At 35.1% G+C, this 22,716-nt stretch overlaps 1 pseudogene; it reads right to left on the reverse strand.

The window, feature by feature from the left end:
* Positions 1-1,353: 1,353 nt before the first annotated feature.
* Positions 1,354-1,964, reverse strand: LOC141543973 (carbonic anhydrase 2 pseudogene; annotated as a pseudogene).
* Between the last annotated feature and the right edge of the window lie 20,752 nt (positions 1,965-22,716).

The following is a 22,716-nucleotide window of genomic DNA, read 5'->3' on the forward strand; positions in this document are numbered from 1 at the left end:
TATGGGACTCTCTCCTCACTGCTGGGAATGAATGCTTAAGGAGTAATTGATAAGAAGAAAGAAACTTCAATTATCAGTTTTCTTTGGGATTCTTTAAGCTTCAAGTCATTTAGGATGTTTCTGGTTTCCAGAAAAAAAAATAAAAGATTCCAATCCTACTTCATATTACTGAAGGAAAAGACTGGGAAGTCATAAAAGGAGCCAACAGTCTGCATAATGCTCTTGACCTCAGCATGCTATTTTAGAGACTTCCATATTTTTTCTCTCTGGGATGAGAACTCTTCCTCTCTCCAGATTGAGCTAAATAGTCTTGCTTCCAAAGGGAGAGTTTATTCACTTTGTATTGTCTACTATCAATGTATTTAATGTATAATATATTAATTGTAATATAATGGATAATTGGATAATGATCAGAGCTCATAGTATATAATATATTGTATTGTCTATTCCCCTATGTGAATATTCCTTGATTTCTGTTTTGCTATGATTTTGGTAAATGGGCTTCTTAGCTATTTGCTACATATGTTCATTTGGAACTGGTTTTAAGTAAGAAATGGCAATCCTTGGATACATGGCATAGGATACCCTTGTTTTGCCCCATGAAACACAGTGATCAAAAATTAGGTTGAATCTTATCATACCTCCTGCACTAGTGATATTTAATGGCCTAGAAAAATAAAATTTTAATCCAGTACCCCCTTTCTCTGAGCACAGAATGGCCCCTGGTCCCCATATTCTCTGCCCCTTCCTAGTAGGAATAAAATCACCTTTGGAAGGAATTAGATGAAAGAGAAGCTTGCTCTCTTTAAGCTACAGTTGGGATTCTCTCCATGAAATGCTCCCTCTTAGTATATATGACTAATCATATAACACTTGCTAGTAGTAAATGTGTTTTATTAGTCAATAGTGGTTTAAATATAGTGATGATATTAATCTACACCATAAATATAAATTGATATACATCTAAAATTCCTTCTGACAGCTATTCTGCTCCCTATTCATACTCTTGTAGATTAAATCTTTCACAGGGCAACTCTTCACCCTGGCTCCCTAGCCTGGGTGGCCAAGCCGAGATGGGTAGCCAAAAGAGGTAAGGAGTTTGGTAGTGAACACGTGGGTCTTCTGACCAGGTGTTCACTCGGGAACCAACAGGTCAGGGCATCAAGTCAGGCATTATGTGAGTAGGTATAATAAAGGCTTTTAAGATTACACGTGGCTGTTCTTGAGCGCGCTACCGGTTATTAAACTATAGATTCAAGAGATTGTGGCCAGAGACTTTTGAAGGCCTCAGAGGAGGCGAGATGGGTAGAGTTGACATTGCAAAGGACAGTGGTCAAAGGTATTCTGTTGGGTCTAGGACAGACTAGTAATTGTAACTGCCAGGAGAGCACAAGCATTAATGATTTTCTGAAGTTCTGGTTTATCACTTCCCACCTCTAAAAAGACCCCAATAACAGCCAGCCCATCATCCTTGGTCACAGCAACCTTGAAACTTTCGTATTTTGTATTCCAATGAACCAAGTGAAGCTCAGCTGCATATTGCTTTCCATCCAAAACATGCTCAGAGCCCTCAACTTTAGTACTGCAGCCCCAGTGAAAATGAAATTGGATCAATCTATACTTCCCAGTCAGAGGTCCTCCAGATAGTACCAATCTATCAGTGGAATCATCAAACTCGACGTTGAAAGAATGACCATTGTTGATGATCCTCTTAGCATCACTGGGGTCATAGGTGATCTGCAGGGGTTTCAGAGAACTGTCATACAGTGTTTTGCTGAACTCAATTTCTACAGGAGATTGTCTTTTTCCACGGGCAATAGGAAAAGCCTCATGCCATTTTTCTGGCCCATTCACGCCTGACTCATATCCCCAGTGGTGTTGGGACATGGTCTTGCAAGCTGTTCAGGGTTTAGTAATTAGCTCTTGGATTGCACCTCTGCACTGGTTACTGAAAGTCTGTCCCCGGCTCTTTCTATGATGGGCTTTTATAGGCTCCCACCAACTCCAAGTCCCTTTGCAACCGGGCACAGGGCATACTACTTTCACAGGGCATACTACTACTAATTAAATTACTACTTCTTAGTTTGGGGGTATTCTATCAGTCTACATTTCTAAAACTATAACTGAAAATTCCCCAGGAGTGAGCTTACCCTTTACACTCAATAGTCACAATGTCTACATCAAAATAATTTATTAGGTTGGCATACTAAGAAAAACAGAAAGCATTTTCCTGTTCCCATAAACCTGGGACTTCCTTTCCCTTCCACACATATACATAGAATACATAAATAAGAGATGACACAAACTTAAGAGTATACTGGCAATGAGGCACACATGTGGAAAACACACATAAACAGAATCAGTAATTATATTATCTCCTTTTCCTCATACTTTCCTCATACCCAATGACCTTTCTTTTCTCACAGAATGCCTACAATGCTCCCTTACATTTCATACATCCATCTCTCATAAGGTCATAATTCATTTGGATTCTTTATATTTATTCCTCCTCAGATATAGACTCTCTATTGACAGATCTATTTTTTTATTGAATCTATAAGAGGCTCTCTTCTCTTCTACCTCCTCGTTCCTTATACCTCATTCATAATTGCTAAAATGTTACTCTCCAGTGTCTTTTGTATCTCCATAGAGAATGTGTATCTCAACTCAAATATATCTTAATTATAATTTAAACTTTGCAGAGTGGATAAACTTTTAAACTATCTCCATTTTTTTATTGACATAGCTTTCTTTTTTTTTTTTAAATAATTTTTATTATATTTTTTAATAATATTATCCCTTGTATTCATTTTTCCGAATTATGCCTCCCTCCCTCTACTCCCTCCCCCCAATGACAGGCAATCCCATACATTTTACATGTGGTACAATATAACCTAGATACAATACATGTGTGTAAATACCATTTTCTTGTTGCACAATAAGCATTAGATTCCGAAAGTACATGTAACCTGGGCAGACAGATATTAGTGCTAACAATTTACATTCACTTCCCAGTGTTTCTTCTCTGGGTGTAGCTACCTCTGTCCATCATTGATCAACTGGAAGTGAGTTGGCTCTTCTTTACGTTGAAGATTTCCACTACCATCAGAATATATCCTCATACAGTATTGTTGTTGAAGTGTACAGTGATCTTCTGGTTCTGCTCATTTCACTCAGCATCAATTGATGCAAGACTCTCCAGGACTCTCTGTATTCCTCCTACTGGTCGTTTCTTACCGAGCAATAATATTCCATAACCTTCATATACCATAATTTACCCAACCATTCTCCAACTGATGGACATCCATTCATCTTCCAGTTTCTAGCTACAACAAAAAGAGCTGCCACAAACATTTTGGCACATATATGTCTCCTTCCCCTCTTTAGTATTTCTTTGGGATATAAGCCCAGTAGTAGCACTGCTGGGTCAAAGGGTATGCACAGTTTGATAACTTTTTGGGCATAGTTACAAATTGCTCTCCAGATTGGCTGGATTCTTTCATAACTCCACCAGCAATGTATTAGTGTCCCAGTTTTCCCACATCCCCTCCAACATTCATCATTATTTGTTCCTGTCATCTTAGCCAATCTCATAGGTGTGTAGTGGTATCTCAGAGTTGTCTTAATTTGCATTTCTCTGATCAGTAGTGATTTGGAACACTCTTTCATGTGAGTGGATATAGTTTCAATTTCTTCATCTGGGAATTGTCTGTTCATATCCTTTGACCATTTATCAATTGGAGAATGGTTCGGTTTCTTATAAATGAGGGTCAGTTCTCTATATATTTTGGAAATGAGACCTTTGTCAGAACCTTTGCTTTTAAAAATATTTCCCAATTTGTTACTTTCCTTCTAATCTTGTTTGCATTAGTATTATTTGCACAGAAAATTTTTAGTTTGATGTAATCAAAATCTTCTATTTTGTGATCAATAATGATCTCTAGTTCTCCTCTGGTCATAAATTCCTTCCTCCTCCACAGGTCTGAGAGGTAGACTATCCTCTGTTCCTCTAATCTGTTTATGATTTCATTTTTTATGCCTAAATCATGGACCCATTTTGATCTTATCTTGGTATATGGTGTTAAGTGTGGATCCATATCTAATTTCTGCCATATTAATTTCCAGTTTTCCCAACAGTTTTTTCCAAATAATGAATTTTTATCCCTAATGTTGGTATCTTTGTCAAAGATTAGATTGCTATAGATGTACCCTTTTTTGTCCTTTGTATCTAATCTGTTCCACTGATCTACCGTTCTATTTCTTAGCCAATATCAAATGGTTTTGGTGACTGCTGCTATATAATATAGCTTTAGATCAGGTACACTTAGACCACCTTCCTCTGACTTTTTTTTTTCATTAGTTCCCTTGCAATTCTCGAGCTTTTATTCTTCCATATGAATTTTGTTGTTATTTTTTCTAGGTCATTGAAATAGTTTCTTGGGAGTCTGATTGGTATAGCACTAAAGAAATAGATTAGTTTGGGGAGTATTGTCATCTTTATTGTATTCGCTCGGCCTATCCAAGAGCACTGAATGTCTTTCCAATTATTTAAATCTGACTTTATTTTTGTGGCAAGTGTTTTGTAATTTTTCTCATATAATTCCTGATTTTTCTTTGGTAGATGGATTCCCAAATACTTTATACTCTCAACATTTGTTTGGAATGGAATTTCTCTTTGTATCTCTTGCTGTTGCATTTTGTTAGTGATATATAAGAATGCTGAGGATTTATGTGGACTTATTTTGTATCCTGCCACTTTGCTAAAATTTTGAATTATTTCTAGTAGCCTTTTAGCAGAGTCTTTGGGGTTCTCTAAGTATACCATCATGTCATCTGCAAAAAGTGATAGTTTGATTTCCTCATTTCATACTCTAATTCCTTGAATCCCTTTCTCGGCTCTTATTGCCGAGGCTAGCGTTTCTAATACTATATTGAATAGTAATGGTGATAGTGGGTAACCTTGTTTCACTCCTGATCTTACTGGGAAAGGTTGCAGTTTATTTCTATTGCATATTATGCTTACTGAAGGTCTTAAATATATGCTCCTGATTATTCTAAGGAATAGTCCATTTATTCCTATACTCTCAAGAGTTTTTAGTAGGAATGGATGTTGGATTTTGTCAAATGCTTTTTCTGCATCTATTGAGATGATCATATGGTTCTTATTAATTTGATTATTAATATGGTCAATTATATTAATAGTTTTCCTAATATTAAACCAGCCCTGCATTCCTGGAATAAATCCTACTTGATCATAGTGTATTATCCTGGAGATGATTTTCTGAAGTCTTTTTGCTAATATCTTATTTAAGATTTTAGCATCAATATTCATTAAGGAAATTGGTCTATAATTTTCTTTCTCAGTTCTCGATCGACCTGGTTTAGGTATCAGTACCATGTCTGTGTCATAAAAGGAGTTTGGTAGGACTCCTTCATCCCCTATTTTTTCAAATAGTTTATATAGCATTGGGGCTAATTGTTCTTTAAATGTTTGGTAGAATTCACATGTGAATCCATCTGGTCCAGGGGATTTTTTCCTGGGGAGTTGATTAATAGCTTGTTCTATTTCTTTTTCTGAAATGGGACTATTTAAGGAATTTATCTCCTCCTCTGTTAATCTAGGGAGCCTATATTTTTGGAGGAAGTCATCCTTTTCACTTAAGTTATCAAATTTATTGGCATAAAGTTGGGCAAAGTAACTCCTTATTATTTCTCTAATTTCCTCCTCATTGGTGGAAAGATCCCCCTTTTCATTTGTAAGACTAACAATTTGATTTTGCTCTTTCTTTTTTCTGATCAGATTTACCAAAGGTTTATCTATTTTATTGGCTTTTTCATAAAACCAACTCTTGGTTTTATTTATTAATTCAATAGTTTTTTTTTTTTTTACTTTCAATATTATTGATTTCTCCTTTTAATTTTTGTATTTCAAGTTTAATTTTTGGTTGGGGGTTTATAATTTCGTCTTTTTCTAGCCTTTTAAGTTGTAAGCCCAATTCGTTAATCTTCTCTTTCTCTATTTTCTTCAAATAAGCCTCTAAAGATATAAAATTTCCCCTTATTACTGCTTTAGCTGCATCCCACAGATTTTGGTATGATGTCTCATCATTGTCATTATCTTGGGTGAAATTATTAATTGTTTTTATAATTTGCTCTTTCACCTAGTCATTCTTTAAGATGAGATTGTTCATTTTCCAATTACTTTTTGGTCTATTTACCCCTAACTTTTTACTGAATGTAGCTTTTATTGCATTGTGATCTTAGAAGAAGGCATTTATTATTTCTGCCTTCCTACATTTAATTTTGAGATCTTTATGTCCTAATATATGGTCAATTTTTGTATAGGATCCATGAACTGCTGAGAAGAAAGTATATTCCTTTCTATTGCCATTCAGTTTTCTCCAAAGGTCTATCATACCTAGTTTTTCTAATGTTCTATTTACTTTTTTAATTTCTTTCTTGTTTGTTTTGTGGTTTGATTTGTCTAAATCTGAGAGTGCAAGGTTGAGATCTCCCACTATTATAGTTTTACTGTCTATTTCTTCTTGCAACTTTCTTAACTTTTCCTTTAGAAAGTTAGATGCTATACCACTTGGTGCATATAGGTTTAGTACAGATATGGCTTCATTATTTATGCTACCTTTCAGCAGGATATAGTTTCCTTCCTTATCTTTTTTAAGGAGATCTACTTCTGCTTTTGCTTGATCTGAGATAAGGATAGCTACTCCTGCTTTCTTGGCTTTTCCTGAAGCATAATAGGCTCTGTTCCAACCTTTTACCTTTACTCTGTATGCCCTGCTTTAAGTGTGTTTCCTGTAAACAACATATTGTAGGGTTCTGATTTTTGATCCGATCTGTTATCCCTCTCCGTTTGTTGGGAGCGTTCATCCCATTCACATTTACAGTTAAAATTACTAATTCTGTATTTCCTGCCATTATATTATCCCCAGAATATGCTTTTTCCCTTGACCCCTCTGAACCCCTTCCCCAATATTTAATTTATAGACCCCCCCTTGCGACACGCAGCCCTCCCTTTTTTTTTAGTATCCCTCCCCCCTCCCTCCAAGTCCTTTCACTTATTCTCCTTTTCCTTTTCCCTTTTCCTCTCCCCCCTTTTTATGAGGTGAGAGAAAATTCTCTGAAAAACAAATATGTTAATTATTTACTCTTTGAGTCTCTCCTGATGAGAATAAGATTCACACAATGATTCTCCCCCTCACTAAATTCCCTCAGATATGGTGTATTTTCTATGCCTCTTCCTGGGATGTAGTTTCCCTCTTTTTATCATTCCTTCCCCTTTTTCAGAAATGACCTCCTTCCCTTTACTACACCCCCCTTTTTTTCTTTTATATCTGTAAAATCAAATTATCCTTGAGTACTTTTTATATACCCACAACAGAGTTACAGTTCTCAAGGGTTCTGTGTACCTTTTTCTGTTTGTCTTCAGTCTTGTGGATGTAGATCAAATTTTTTGTTTAAGTCTGGTTTTTTTCTTAGAAACATATAGAATTCCTCTATTTCATTGAATGACCATCTTCTTCCATGGAAAAATATGTTAAACTTAGCTGGGTAGTTCATTCTTGGTTGCAGTCCTTGATCTTTTGCCTTACAGAATATCAGGTTCCAGGCCCTTCTATCTTTTAATGTGGAGGCAGCCAGATCTTGAGTGACCCTTATTGTGGCACCTTGGTATTTAAATTGTTTTGTTCTAGCTGCTTGCAGGATTTTCTCCTTTGTGTGGTAATTCTGCAGCTTAGCCACAATATTCCATGGTGTTCTTTTTTTAGGGTCTATTTCAGAAGGAGTTAGATGAATTCTTTCCACATCTATTTTCCCTTCTGTTTCTATTATCTCTGGACAGTTCTCTTTAATAATTTCCTGTAAAATAGTATCTAGGCTCTTTTTCTGGTCATAGTTTTCTGGAAGTCCAATGATCTGCAGATTATCTCTCCTAGATCTATTTTCCATGTCTATATATTTTCCCAGTAAGTATTTGACGTTGTTCTCCAGCTTCTCATTTCTTTTTTTTTGTTTTGTTTGACTGATTCTTGGATTCTCTGTGAATCATTCATTTCTATTTGTTCCATCCTGACTTTTAAGGAGTTATTTTCTTCTTTCACAGTTTTTAGTTCTTTTTGTAAATGCCCAATTTCGTTTTTAAATGAATTATTTTGCTCTGTTGAATTTTTTTCCATTTCCCAATTTTTTTTTGAGAATTATTTTTTTCCAATTCAGAAATTCTATTTTCTTGAGACATTTTTATCTTTGCCAATTCAGAAATCCTACTTTCCTGTGATTTTTTTTACCTTTTCTAATTCACAAATTTTGTTTCCCTGCATCTCCTGTGAATTCTTTATTTTTTCCAACTCCAATTTCAGGACGTTGTTATTCTCTATCATAGCTTCCCTTTCCTTTCCCTATATTTCTTCAAACTCTCTTAACTTTTTAATAGTCTCTTCATGGAGAGAGTTATGTGATGGGGGGCAGGAATCGTTCCCCTTTAAGTTGTTATCTGCTGACTCTCTGCTGTTAACTTTCTCAGGGTTGGATACCCGCTCTTTCTCTGTGTAGAAGGAATCTATAGTTTTTCTGGCTTTTTTGTTCATACTTAAAAAATCTTTTGGGGTCTGTCCCTGAGGTAGGAAATTATTTAATTACTTCTTTACCAGCTTCCTCCCAGACTGGATGGATGCAGCGGCTCTTGTGCCTGAGCTAAGATAGAGCTCTGGGAGAGAGTTCCCCACCCCTTCCTGGAAGTGCCTCTGAGGTGACTAGCACTGCTGTGCCTTGAGGGCGTTGTGTTCTAGCTGCTTCCCTGAGGTTTGAGATTGAACAGTAAATAAGGCACAAAGCCCAGCCTATGCTTCCCAGTGGGGCGTGGATGTCTGCAGCAGGTGATGTGAAAATCCCCTGTGCTCAAACTGGAAGTGTCTGCCAGAAAACGCGGTCCCTAGTTCAAAGGTTTCTGCTTCTCTGGGACTTCTGGAGCTGAGTTCCACACCTTCCAGCTAAGCTAGGCTGTGTGTGTTGCCTTGGGCCGTATCCGCCCACTTCTCAATCTCTTTAACTAGTCTCAGGTGGGAGCTGAGGCCACACCCCCTGGTGCCAAGATCTGCTTAGTCACCCCCAAGATCCGGGAAAATCTAATCTATCTGAATTTTTAAAAGTAGTTTAGATTTCTCTTCTGAACTGCTATATTATAAGCAGAGAAGAGCTAACAGCCTGTGCCAGATTCCTTTATCTCAGTGGCTTCTCTGATCCCAGAGCCCTTCCCAGCGCAATCGGCGCAGTATGCTAGCACCCAGCCGTCTGTGCTGGCCTCTTTTCTTCCTCCCCTGGGAACTGACCTTTTCTGTTGAAACTCCTGATTCTCTTCAGCTGGTAAGTCGTGCTTCCAGTCCTTGTGGTATCTATCAGTCCAGCGCTATTTCTGAGGCTGATTTATTTAATTGGTTGTGAGGGAGTAAGGACGTTCACAGAGTTGTATGTTTCTTCTCCGCCATCTTGGCTCCTTGACATAGCTTTCTAAAAGTCTTCAGATAGCACCTTTATGTCCCATAAAACTATTATAAGGAATAGATAGTAATTGTAGTAATGCATTTGTTCTGAAATGAATATTCTGAAACATTTTCCCCTCATAATATAAATTTATAAGATTTCTGCCCAGTGTAACTTTAAGTCAATTTGTGTACATGATCTTGGACAAGAACTCTCATTTAAAGCAATCTAACTAGTATATCTTGAGATCATAAAAATATCCTTGATTTCCTTGACAACATGTTTTTAGTCAAATCATGCCATTGTAAGTGAACTGCACTAATGGACATAGTATTACATTTCTTTGAAGCATACTAAGTAAATAAGCAATATCCTACTTTTCTAGACATTTGGAGGCAGGAGAAGATGAAGAATAATGGATTTAAATCTGATATTTTATTAGTATGGAGAAATTCTACCATGGAAATTTCCCGCAGCTATAGTGATCTGAAACTTATGTTATCTGAGATTTGTCTAAGAGATTAATTGGGTTAACTTGGTCATACAGGTAAAGGTATGTCACTAGTGTAAACTCTGGCCTTTGCAAACACAAGTTTGGTCATCTATCCATCGTGCCTCCTTGTCTCTTGTACTAAAATATTATTCTCCGGAAAAATTAATATTAATTAATTAATCAAAGAAACTATGATGTTGCAAGCAATTTACTAAGCATTAAAGATACAAAGCTTAGGAGGCAAGAAAGAAACAGAAAACCCTGATCTAAAATGTTTTACAATCAATTGCAGACATAAGCTGTGCATTAATAATATACTAAGTCAATACAAATACCAATCAATATAGTACAAATAAATATAAAATAGTATGGAAAGAGCAGGTAGGCAGATCAAGGAAAATTTTATAGATTTTAAATATTAGTGTCTCAAAGATCATAATTAACTATAGTATTATCATCAATTGACTGCTTGAACTGGAGTCAGAAAAGTAAAATTGCAATCCAAGACTTTTTTTTTTACTTTGTGATCATTTATTAGTTACTTAAATTCTCAAGAGCAACAGTCCCCACTGCCCTGAATGATGGCAATATAATAACAATAGTAATGATGATACCTTAGGACTACAACTTGGTTGTCTTAAAGAAAATCTTTTATAAACATAAAATGGCATTGAAATGTGAGGTATAAGAATAGTATAGCACTCTTGGTAGTATTTTTTACTACTTACAAAGCAAAATAAATCCAAAGTAAAACAGTTCCTATTTTTTTTTTTCATTTGGGAGGATGTAAACTTTTTATAATATAGATGTTATTCTCTTAACTAATTGGGGGATGGGAAGATATTAAGAATGGCCAAGGCCATCCTAAAGACTGAGACTAGCCAACCTAACCAAACTTCCATCATTCCCAAAGACAGATGGTTAATCTGTCAGCAGTAGCATTCTGTATAACAACAGTCCAGATGCTTTTAAGCTCTCCATGAGAAGCTGTTCCTCCCCTGAAGTGCACCAATGGGCAAGATGCCAGAACAAGATCCCTGAGGCAATTAGCTGCCTCTGAATTCAACTCCAGCTGTCCGGGAAATCAAATGAATGCAGCTTGTTTGGGTCATATACCATTTAATGCAAAGAGTCTGTTCTATCTTTATCATAAAGTTAGCTTTCTACATTTTGACCTAACTATGTACTAATGAGAAACCAGTGTGACCTTTATAGTTCACAATAGAAATTTTACTACTTCGTTATGGATGAAATATGTTTTATTTGTCAATAAAGGAAAAAAAAGCAATTGGCATAATAATCATTTGTCTTTTTGCTATTATACATCTATCCAGTTGCTATGAATAGAAAGCCTAATAAGGCTGATATTTATAGACCTTCAGGTGCAAATTGAGCTCAAGAGAATGTAGAATGCACATCAGACCATTAGTATAAAGGCTTTGTAGTGTTGAGGCCCTTTGTTTAGGATGATTGTAATACACCATTAAACTACTAATGGAAGTGAAAGATTATGTCATCCAAAACAATGTTAATTGTACAGAAGGAAAAAAAAATCCTAAGAAAGTTTATAGGGAAATTATACTATAATATACATATAGATATGAATGTGTTTTATATATACATATACATACATATTATATATATATATATATATATATATATATATATATATATATATATATATATAAAGAGAGAGAGAGAGAGAGTTATGTGTGTGAAAAGAAAGAAAAAGAAATTCATATTTGTAAGTACGTACTTCTAGCAGGGCTATTTATAATATTCATAAAACAACATTGGGAGAAAACTAAACATTTGTGAAATGAGTAAACAAATCATGATATATACTTGGATAGAATATTGTGTTGGCATAAAAAAAAAAAAAACAAAAACATCAATATTAAATGGTTGTCCTGCAGTAGAAAGACTACTGTCTAAAATCAAACCATCTGACTTGAATCCATAACTCTATTACGGACTATAACCAGTGACATTGAGAAGCTGTTCTTCATCTGGGCCTGATGATTTTTCATCATTAAAATGAAAAGGTTTAAATAGATGATCTCTGGGTTTCCCTCCAATTCTAAATCTATGATTATATGAAAGTGCTCATAGACTTACCACTAGTCATGAAGTTCACAGGATTTGGCTTTGAAGCTTGGCTTTGCCCCTCACTATCTGTAGGGACTTAAGTGAATTAAAAATATATCTTCCCTTCACCATATTATGAGTATGAAATGAAGTTTTATGTATAAAAATGTAAGCCATTAAAGCAAAGTAAGGTAGTGAACCACACCCCACCCTAGCCATACCATTTACATACTTGGAGCTCCTGGATTGTAGTTTTCTAAAACTAAGAAGTGCCTACTGTATTGGTATTTTCTATGCATTTTAGAATAAAGAAAATGTAAGAAATATTTTTTTAAGGCAGATACTGGATTGAACTCCAAAATTCTGAAAGTAGTCAGAGGTGAGGATGGGTGAAAATCATTGGTGATAGTTTTATATCCTTGTTGGTTTTCTACACTTAAATTCACAGTGATCAAAAGAATCTAGTGATGGTAGGAAAATGTGGTGCAGAGAAATAAACAAAACAAACCAATGAATGAATAAAAAATGTGTGTGTTTGGTACTTACTAATACAAATAATTTCAAATAACCTTTTATCTGCAGGATACATTATTAAGGCAAGAACTCTTTTGTGCATATATTCAATTTTATATGTTTGGTAACATTTCTCTCATTTATTGTTGCGAATTGACGTAGAGATTTTTTTTTTAATCTAAATTTAAATAGAAATTTCATATTGAAGACAGAAGGAAAGTTCTACAAGTCTCATTATTGGTCTAAGAATGTCTTCATTGATACACATGGATTTCGATTTTTGTGAGGTACATTTATGCAAAATAAATCTAACTTCCTTAGAGTGTGTATTTCTTAATTATTGCAATTGTTATCTCCTTCTTATCATTCCCTTTCCTGAAATGAATTCAGATAAAAACTGTCCAATAGCAAGCTAGCTTACTACTATTTTGCCTTTATATTATATTTTACAGAATATGCCATAACTCGTTTTACTTCTTTTTGTAGTAACATAAATATATTATGATATATGCTCATCATTATCAGCTTAGCTAAAAAAAACTCATTAAGATGTCAGTAGAATTTAAGATGATGTTAATAAAATTATCTTATCTGCTTCCATATAATTTTGATTTTTTCTGTTCTGTCTCCATTTTAATACAAAGTTAAATACAAATTTGATTTTTTAATATTTATTCAGAGATTGAAAATTATTAGTATTTTTATGGAAATGTCTATTAAACTATTGCTCTTTAATTTTTATGAATTAATATTATGTCCAGGAAATTGTGGTTAACATTATCTGTATAATGATCCAATTCAATTATAGTTTATTTGTTAAATTTTCAATATTATTTTATTAGTATATTTCTGCTTTTATTGTTACCTGGCCATTTATGAAAGAACATAGGCTTCTGATTTATACTTCTAAACACCAGATTAAATCTTGTTAGATATTCTGCCAATGTTAAGATTTTTTTTTCAGTCTACAATGAAATGTCACATACTCACCATCATTTTCTTGTATAATTGATCTTTATTAGCAGATCTAGGTTCAATATTACAATAATCTTTTTCCTCCCTCTATGCCGATATGGCTCATATAAAGGAATGATAGGAAAAGTCACTGTCTTCTCATCTTATTCTATATTGAATGTTTTATAATTTATTATACAAATGGATAAATTATTTATTTCTAGCTGAATGAAATTATTTATAAACTTATTCTCTTTAAACCTACTAAAAACATGCTTGGCATAGTTTCAGTGACATCTCACATGACTTTGGTCTACATGAAAAGTTTCTATATTTTAAATACATTTATTTTCTCCCAAAGATTTGAAAGATGATAAGTTTTTAGCATGAAAACATCTATTAAAATGTTTTGTTTTTAATCAATTATATATCCAGATGATTTTAAATAATTACTCAGTTGGCCAACATGGCGGAGAAGATAGACGCAACTGTGTAAGCTCCTTTCTTCCCTCACAACCAACTAGATTTAATCAGCCTCAGAAATAGCGTTGGATTGAAAGAATCTACAAGGTCTGGAAGCACGACTTACCAGCTGAAGAGAATCTGGAGTTTCAACAGGAAAGATCAGCTCCCAGGGGAGGAAGAAGAGAGGCCAGCGCAGAAGGTGGGGTAGTGGCACACTGCGCCGATCGCACTGGGGAGGGCTCTGGGATCAGAGAAGCCACTGAGAACTATCTGGCTCAGGCAGTTAGCTCTTCTCTGCTTATAATACAGCAGTTCAGAAGAGAAATCTAAGCAACTTTAAAATTTAAAACCACATTGCATCTTCCCAGATCCCAGGGGTGACTCAGCAGATCTCGGCACTGGGGGTGTGGCCAACATAGGCAATCCAGGCTTTTGTCTCAGGGTAGTTAAGAGATTGAAGAGTGGGCGGGGCGGTAACTCATAGTGCCAGGCTCGGCTGGCTGGAGGCTGTGGAACAGAAGTCCCAGAGAAGCGGAACCTTTGAACTAGGGAACACGGTTTCTGGCAGACACTTCCAGTTTGAGCACAGGGGATTTTCACGTCACCTGCTACTGACATTCACGCGCCACCGGGATGCATAGGCTAGGCTTTGAGTCGCCTTTACTGTTCAGTCTCGAACCTCAGGGAAGCCACTAAAACACAGCGCCCTCAAAGCACAGCAGTGCTAGTCACCTCTGAGGCACTTCCAGGGAGGGGGTGGGGAACTCTCTCCCAGAGCTCTATCTTAGCTCAGGTGCAGGGGCCGCTGCATCCATCCGGTCTGGGAGGAAGCTGGTAAAGAAATTAATAAATAATTTCCTACCCCAGGGACAGACCCCAAAAGATTTTTTAAGTATGAGAAAGAAGCCCAAAAAAACCATAGATTCCTTCTACAAAGAGAAAGAGCGGGTATCCAACCCCGAGGAAGTTAACAGCAGAGAGTCAGCAGATAACAACCTAAAGGGGAATGATTCCTGCCCCCCATCATATAACTCTCTCCTTGAAGAGACTATTAAAAAGTTAAGGGAGTTTGAAGAAAAGTGGGGAAAGGGAAGAGAAGCTATGAAATTGGAGTTGGAAAAAATAAAGAATTCCCAGGAGATGCAGGGAAACAAAATTAGTGAATTAGAAAAGGTAAAAAAATCACAGGAAAGTAGGATTTCTGAATTGGAGAAGATAAAAAAGTCTCAAGAAAATAAGATTTCTGATTCGGAGAAGATAAAAAAGTTCTAAGAAAATAGGATGTCTGAATAGGAAAAAGAAAATAATTCTCAAAAAAAAAATTAGGGAAATGGAAAAAAAATTCAATAGAGCAAAGTAACTCATTTAAAAATGAAATTGGGCATTTAAAAAAAGAACTAAAAACTGTGAATGAAGAAAATAACTCCTTAAAAGTCAGGATGGAACAAATAGAAGTGAATGATTCATTGAGAACCCAAGAATCAGTTAAACAAAACAAAAAACATGAAAAGCTGGAGAATAACGTCAAATACTTACTGGGAAAATCTATAGACCTGGAAAATAGATCTAGGAAAGATAATCTGCGGATCATTGGACTTCCCGAAAACTATGACCAAAAAAAGAGCCTAGATTCTATTTTACAGGAAATTATCAAAGAGAACTGTCCAGAGATAATAGAAACAGGGGGGAAAGTAGATGTTGAAAGAATTCTTCGAACTCCTTGTGAAATAGACCCTAAAAAAAGAACACCATGGAATATTGTGGCTAAGCTGCAGAATTACCACACAAAGGAGAAAATCCTGCAAGCAGCTAGAAAAAAACAATTTAAATAACAAGGTGCCACAATAAAGGTCACTCAAGATCTGGCTGCCTCCACATTAAAAGATAGAAGGGCCTGGAACCTGATATTCTGAAAGGCAAAAGATCAAGGATTGCAACCAAGAATAAACTACCCAGCTAAGTTTAGCATCTTTTTCCATGGAAGAAGATGGTCATTCAATGAAATAGAGGAATTCCATATGTTTCTAAGAAAAAAACCAGACTTAAACAAAACATTTGATCTACATCCACAAGACTGAAGAAAACAGAGAAAGGTACACAGAACCCTTGAGAACTATATCTCTGTTGTGGGTATATAAAAAGTACGCATGGATAATTTGATTTTACTGATATAAAAGAAAAAAAAGGAGGGTGTGTAGTAAAGGGAAGGGGGTAGCATCAGAAAAAGGGGAGGGAGTGATAGAAAGAGGGAAACTACAACCCAGGAAGAGGCATAGAAAATACACCATATCTGAGGGAATTTAGTGAGGGGGAGAATCATTGTGTAAATATTACTCTCATCAGAAGAGGCTCAAAGAGTAAATAATTGTCATATTTGTTTTTCAGAGAATTCTCTCTCACCTCATTAAAAGGGGGGAGAGGAAAAGGGAAAAGGAAAAGGAGAAAAAGGGAAGGGAGTTGGAGGGAGGAGGGAGGGATACTAAAAAAAAAGGGAGGGCTGCGTGTCGCAAGGGGGGGTCTATAAATTAAATATTGGGGAAGGGGTTCAGGGGGGTCAAGGGAAAAAAGCATAATCTGGGGAATAATATGATGGCAGGAAATACAGAATTAGTAATTTTAACTGTAAATGTGAATGGGATGAACGCTCTCATCAAACGGAGATGGATAGCAGACTGGATCAAAAATCAGAACCCTACAATATGTTGTTTACAGGAAACACACTTAAAGCAGGGAGATACATATAGAGTAAAGGTAAAAGGTTGGAGCAGAATCTATTATGCTTCAGGTTAAGCCAAAAAAGCAGGGGCAGCTATCCTTATCTCAGATCAAGCAAAAGCAGAAGTTGATCTAATTAAAAGAGATAAGGAAGGAAACTATATCCTGCTGAAAGGTAGCATAAATAATGAAGCCATATCTGTACTAAACCTATATGCACCAAGTGGTATAGCATCTAACTTTCTAAAGGAAAAGTTAAGAAAGTTGCAAGAAGAAATAGACAGTAAAACTATAATAGTGGGAGATCTCAACCTTGCACTCTCAGATTTAGACAAATCAAACCACAAAACAAAAAAGAAAGAAATTAAAAAAGCAAATAGAACATTAGAAAAACTAGGTATGATAGACCTTTGGAGAAAACTGAATGGCGATAGAAAGGAATATACTTTCTTCTCAGCAGTTCATGGATCCTATACAAAAATTGACCATATATTAGGACATAAAGATCTCAAAATTAAATGTAGGAAGGCAGAAATAATAAATGCCTTCTTCTCAGACCACAATGCAATAAAAGCTACATTCAGTAAAAAGTTAGGGATAAATAGACCAAAAAGTAATTGGAAACTGAATAATCTCATCTTAAAGAATGACTGGGTGAAAGAGCAAATTATAGAAACAATTAATAATTTCACCCAAGATAATGACAATGATGAGACATCATACCAAAATCTGTGGGATGCAGCTAAAGCAGCAATAAGGGGAAATTTTATATCTTTAGAGGCTTATTTGAAGAAAATAGAGAAAGAGAAGATTAATGAATTGGGCTTGCAACCTAAAAGGCTAGAAAAAGACCAAATTAAAAACCTCCAACCAAAAATTAAACTTGAAATACAAAAAATTAAAAGGAGAAATCAATAATATTGAAAGTAAAAAAAAAAAAAAAACTATTGAATTAATAAATAAAACCAAGAGTTGGTTTTATGAAAAAGCCAATAAAATAGATAAACCTTTGGGAAATCTGATTAGAAAAAAGAAAGAGGAAAATCAAATTGTTAGTCTTACAAATGAAAAGGGGGATCTTTCCACCAATGAGGAGGAAATTAGAGAAATAATAAGGAGTTCCTTTGCCCAACTTTATGCCAATAAATTTGATAACTTAAGTGAAATGGATGACTTCCTCCAAAAATATAGGCTTCCTAGATTAACAGAGGAGGAAATAAATTGCTTAAACAGTCCCATTTCAGAAAAAGAAATAGAACAAGCTATTAATCAACTCCCCAGGAAAAAATCCCCTGGACCAGATGGATTTACATGTGAATTCTACCAAACATTTAAAGAACAATTAGCCCCAATGCTATATAAACTATTTGAAAAAATAGGGGATGAAGGAGTCCTACCAAACTCCTTTTATGACACAGACATGGTACTGATACCTAAACCAGGTCGATTGAAAACTGAGAAAGAAAATTATAGACCAATTTCCTTAATGAATATTGATGCTAAAATCTTAAATAAGATATTAGCAAAAAGACTTCAGAAAATCATCTCCAGGATAATACACTATGATCAAGTAGGATTCATACCAGGTATGCAGGGCTGGTTTAATATTAGGGAAACTATTAGTATAATTGACCTTATTAATAATCAAATTAATAAAAACCATATGATCATCTCAATAGATGCAGAGAAAGCATTTGACAAAATCCAACATCCATTCCTACTAAAAACTCTTGAGAGTATAGGAATAAATGGATTATTCCTTAGAATAATCAGAAGCATATATTTAAGACCGTCAGTAAGCATAATATGCAATAGAAATAAACTGCATCCTTTACCAGCAAGATCAGGAGTGAAACAAGGTTACCCACTATCACCATTACTATTCAATATAGTACTAGAAACGCTAGCCTCGGCAATAAGAGCCGAGAAAGAGATTCAAGGAATTAGAGTAGGAAATGAGGAAATCAAACTATCACTCTTTGCAGATGACATGATATTATACTTAGAGAACCCCAAAGACTCTGCTAAAAAGCTATTAGAAATAATCCAGAATTTTAGCAAAGTGGCAGGATACAAAATAAATCCACATAAATCCTCAGCATTCTTATATATCACCAACAAAATGCAACAGCAAGAGATACAAAGAGAAATTCAATTCCAAACAAATGTTATGAGTATAAAGTATTTAGGAATCCATCTACCAAAGAATAGTCAGGAATTATATGAGAAAAATTACAAAACACTTGCCACAAAAATAAAGTCAGATTTACATAATTGGAAAGACATTCAGTGCTCTTGGATAGGCCGAGCGAATACAATAAAGATGACAATACTCCCCAAACTAATCTATTTCTTTAGTGCTATACCAATCAGACTCCCAAGAAACTATTTTAATGACCTAGAATAAATAACAACAAAATTCATATGGAAGAATAAAAGGTCGAGAATTGCAGGGGAACTAAGGAAAAAAAAAAGTCAGAGGAAGGTGGTCTAAGTGTACCTGATCTAAAGCTATATTATATAGCAGCAATCACCAAAACCATTTGGTACTGGCTAAGAAATAGACCAGTCGATCAGTGAAAGAGATTAGATACAAAGGACAAAAAAGGGTTCATCTATAGCAATCTAATCTTTGACAAACCCAAAGATACCAACATTAGGTATAAAAATTCATTATTCGGAAGAAACTGTTGTGAAAACTGGAAATTAGTATGACAGAAATTAGATATGGATCCACACTTAACACCATATACCAAGATAAGATCAAAATAGGTCCATGATTTAGGCATAAAGAATGAGATCATAAATAGATTAGAGGAGCAGAGAATAGTCTACCTCTCAGACCTGTGGAGGAGGAAGGAATTTATGACCAGAGGAGAACTAGAGATCATTATTGATCACAAAATAGAAGATTTTGATTACATCAAATTAAAAAGCTTTTGTACAATTAATAATAACGCAAACAAGATTAGAAGGGAAGTAACAAATTGGGAAAATATTTGTAAAAGTAAAGGTTCTGACAAAGGTCTCATTTCCAAAATATATAGAGAACTGACCCTGATGTATAGGAAACCAAACCATTCTCCAATTGATAAATGGTCAAGGGATATGAACAGATAATTCTCAGATGATGAAATTGAAACTATTTCCACTCATATGAAAGAGTGTTCCAAATCACTACTGATCAGAGAAATGCAAATTAAGACAACTCTGAGATACCACTACACACCTGTGAAATTGGCTAAGATGACAGGAACAAATAATGATGAATGTTGGAGGGGATGTGGCAGCTTTTTTTGTTTTAGCTAGAAACTGGAAGTTGAATGGATGTCCATCAATTGGAGAATGGTTGGGTAAATTGTGGTATATGAAGGTTATGGAATATTATTGCTCTGTAAGAAATGACCAGCAGGAAGAATACAGAGAGGCTTGGAGAGACTTAAATCAACTGTTGCTGAGTGAAATGAGCAGAACCAGAAGATCACTATCCACTTCAACAACAATACTGTTTGAGGATGTATTCTGATGGAAGTGGAAATCTTCAACATAAAGAAGATCCAACTCACTTCCAGTTGATCAATGATGGACAGAAATAACTATACCCAGAGAAGGAACACTGGGAAGTGAATGTAAATTGTTAGCACTACTGTCTATCTACCCAGGTTACTTATACTTTTGGAAGCTAATAATTAATGTGCAACAAGAAAATGGTATTTACACACATATATTGTATCTAGGTTATATTGAGGGAGGGAGGGGATAATTTGGAAAAATGAATTAAAAAATAAATAAAATAAAATAAAATAAAATAAATAATTACTCAGTTTGTAAAATATTATAAAAATATTTAAGTCTCATGCAAAATTCTTTTCACCAGGTCATCCTAAGAATTTGGTAATTGCCACTGTCAGTGCTTAGAATGTATAATGTTGTGTTGGTTTTGGATTTTCTTTTTGATATTTATTGTTTTCATACTCTTCTCTGGCATCACTAAGATGTTCTCTGATGATACCAGACATCACCTAATATTGGCCTTCATCATCTCATACCTAGACTTTTACAACAACCAGACAGCATATGCTTGCCACAGGGTTCTCCCTACTCCAGTCCATTCTCCATTCAAGATGATCTTCCAAAAAGTTCAGATCTGACCTGTCATTCCCAATTGCTCCCTGTGTCCTTTAGGACAAAGTATAAAATCTTCTGTTTGGCATTCAAAGCTCTTCATACTACCACTCACCCAAATTTTCTAGTCTTCTCACATCTCATACCTGACTATGTACACTGCAGTCTACTGTAGCTAGCTGAGCTCACCTGAACCACTCCATCTCCTGATTCTCATGTATGTCTTCTTTGTCTGGAAGGTTTTATCTCTTCATTTCAGAAACTGGCCACTCTCACTCTATTCAAAGAAAAAGTGTATGTTAGAATTTTTTTTTCTATTTTTCATCACTAAATATTGTTATTCTAGGAAAAAATAGTGATCACTTTTGTTAAGTGGGAGAGGAGTAGCTCAATCTGCATCTCCTAGTCTAATCATCCTTTCTATCAAATGCTAGTTCTGTAAAGAATACACATATACAGGAGCAGCTAAGTGGTGCAGTGGACAAAGCACCAACCCTGAAGTCAGTATGACCTGAGTTCAAAGCTAATCTCAGACACTTAACCTTCCTAGCTGTGGACCCTAGGCAAGTCACTTAACCTGAATTGCCTCAGGGAAAAAAAGAATACATACATACAGAATGGTCTGCACATATACCTCCTAAACACACACACACACACACACACACACACACACACACACACACACACACATATCCTTCATTGGCAGGACCAAATAGAATGAGAATATATTAATATATTTTATGTATGTATGTATGTACAGATAGATAGATAGATAGATAGATAATATATAATTTGCTCTTCCATTGGGAATAAGAAATCTGAAGTCAGCCAAAAGAGAGTAATTGACCTCTCACTTAAAGGTAAATTCCCCCATTTTCCTAGTGGAACAATTTCAATATAATCAATCACCACTAAAGAAGAAGGAAATGAACTTTGAGGTATAAGTTAAAAGAGTTTTGTTTGCATGTTTGTTTTTCAGTTCCAATTGAAAGGGAGGAGTTCAAGTGGAATTGGGCATCTTAATTTTGTCTAATTTTGTGGAGTTTGTATTCACTTCCCACTCCCCCAGTTCAGTAACTAATGACCAATCTGCCTCCAGTGAATGAAACGTCCAATTGCTCCATAGGCTGGACAATATCTAAAAGTTTCCTTGTAATCATTTTCTCTGGGTTAGTCCTCAATTTTTCCTTTGCCATGACACCCTGAAAGACGTAACTTACTTTTTCTTTCTTATTCCAAACTTATGTAAGTCTCTCTAAGTTCAATTTTTTTTTCCTTGAGGGAAAATGGATGAAAAAGAAAAATGAACAAATCTATGTCTTACAAAAATTGAAGGAAATGAATAAGCGCTTATATAGTAACTATTATGTGTAAAGTCCTATACTAAATATTTTTTTTCAAATAATATCTCATGATACACTCATAATACAAGCTTCTTAGCATAGTGAAATTAGAGAAATGAAGTAAATAGCCAAAGGGTTGGCATATTTTTCAAAAGGAAATGGTTTGTTTCATTTTAGGACAGGAAAGATTTGATCATGTTAATAGATAGAAAAATGACAAGTAAAAAATTTGAGTTTGGTATATTATTCCTTCCCAATTCCTTTCCAGTATCATTGCTAAAAATAAAAAAAGAAAGACAAAAGAGGAAAAAAGAAAGAGAAAAAAGAGGGAGGGAGGGAACGAAGGAAAAGAGGAAGGAAGAAGGGAGGAAAAGGAAAGTATGAAGGATATGGAAGAAATACATTCCACAATACCAAACTAAAAATCAATAATACTCAACCTTAGTAATTATATATAATATCCTTAAACTGGTCCCCATCATTCTCTTATCACTTCTTTGACCAAACTTGTTTGCTGTCACT

This window comes from Sminthopsis crassicaudata, chromosome 5, assembly GCF_048593235.1.
Source record: "Sminthopsis crassicaudata isolate SCR6 chromosome 5, ASM4859323v1, whole genome shotgun sequence".
NCBI classification, from domain to species: domain Eukaryota; kingdom Metazoa; phylum Chordata; class Mammalia; order Dasyuromorphia; family Dasyuridae; genus Sminthopsis; species Sminthopsis crassicaudata.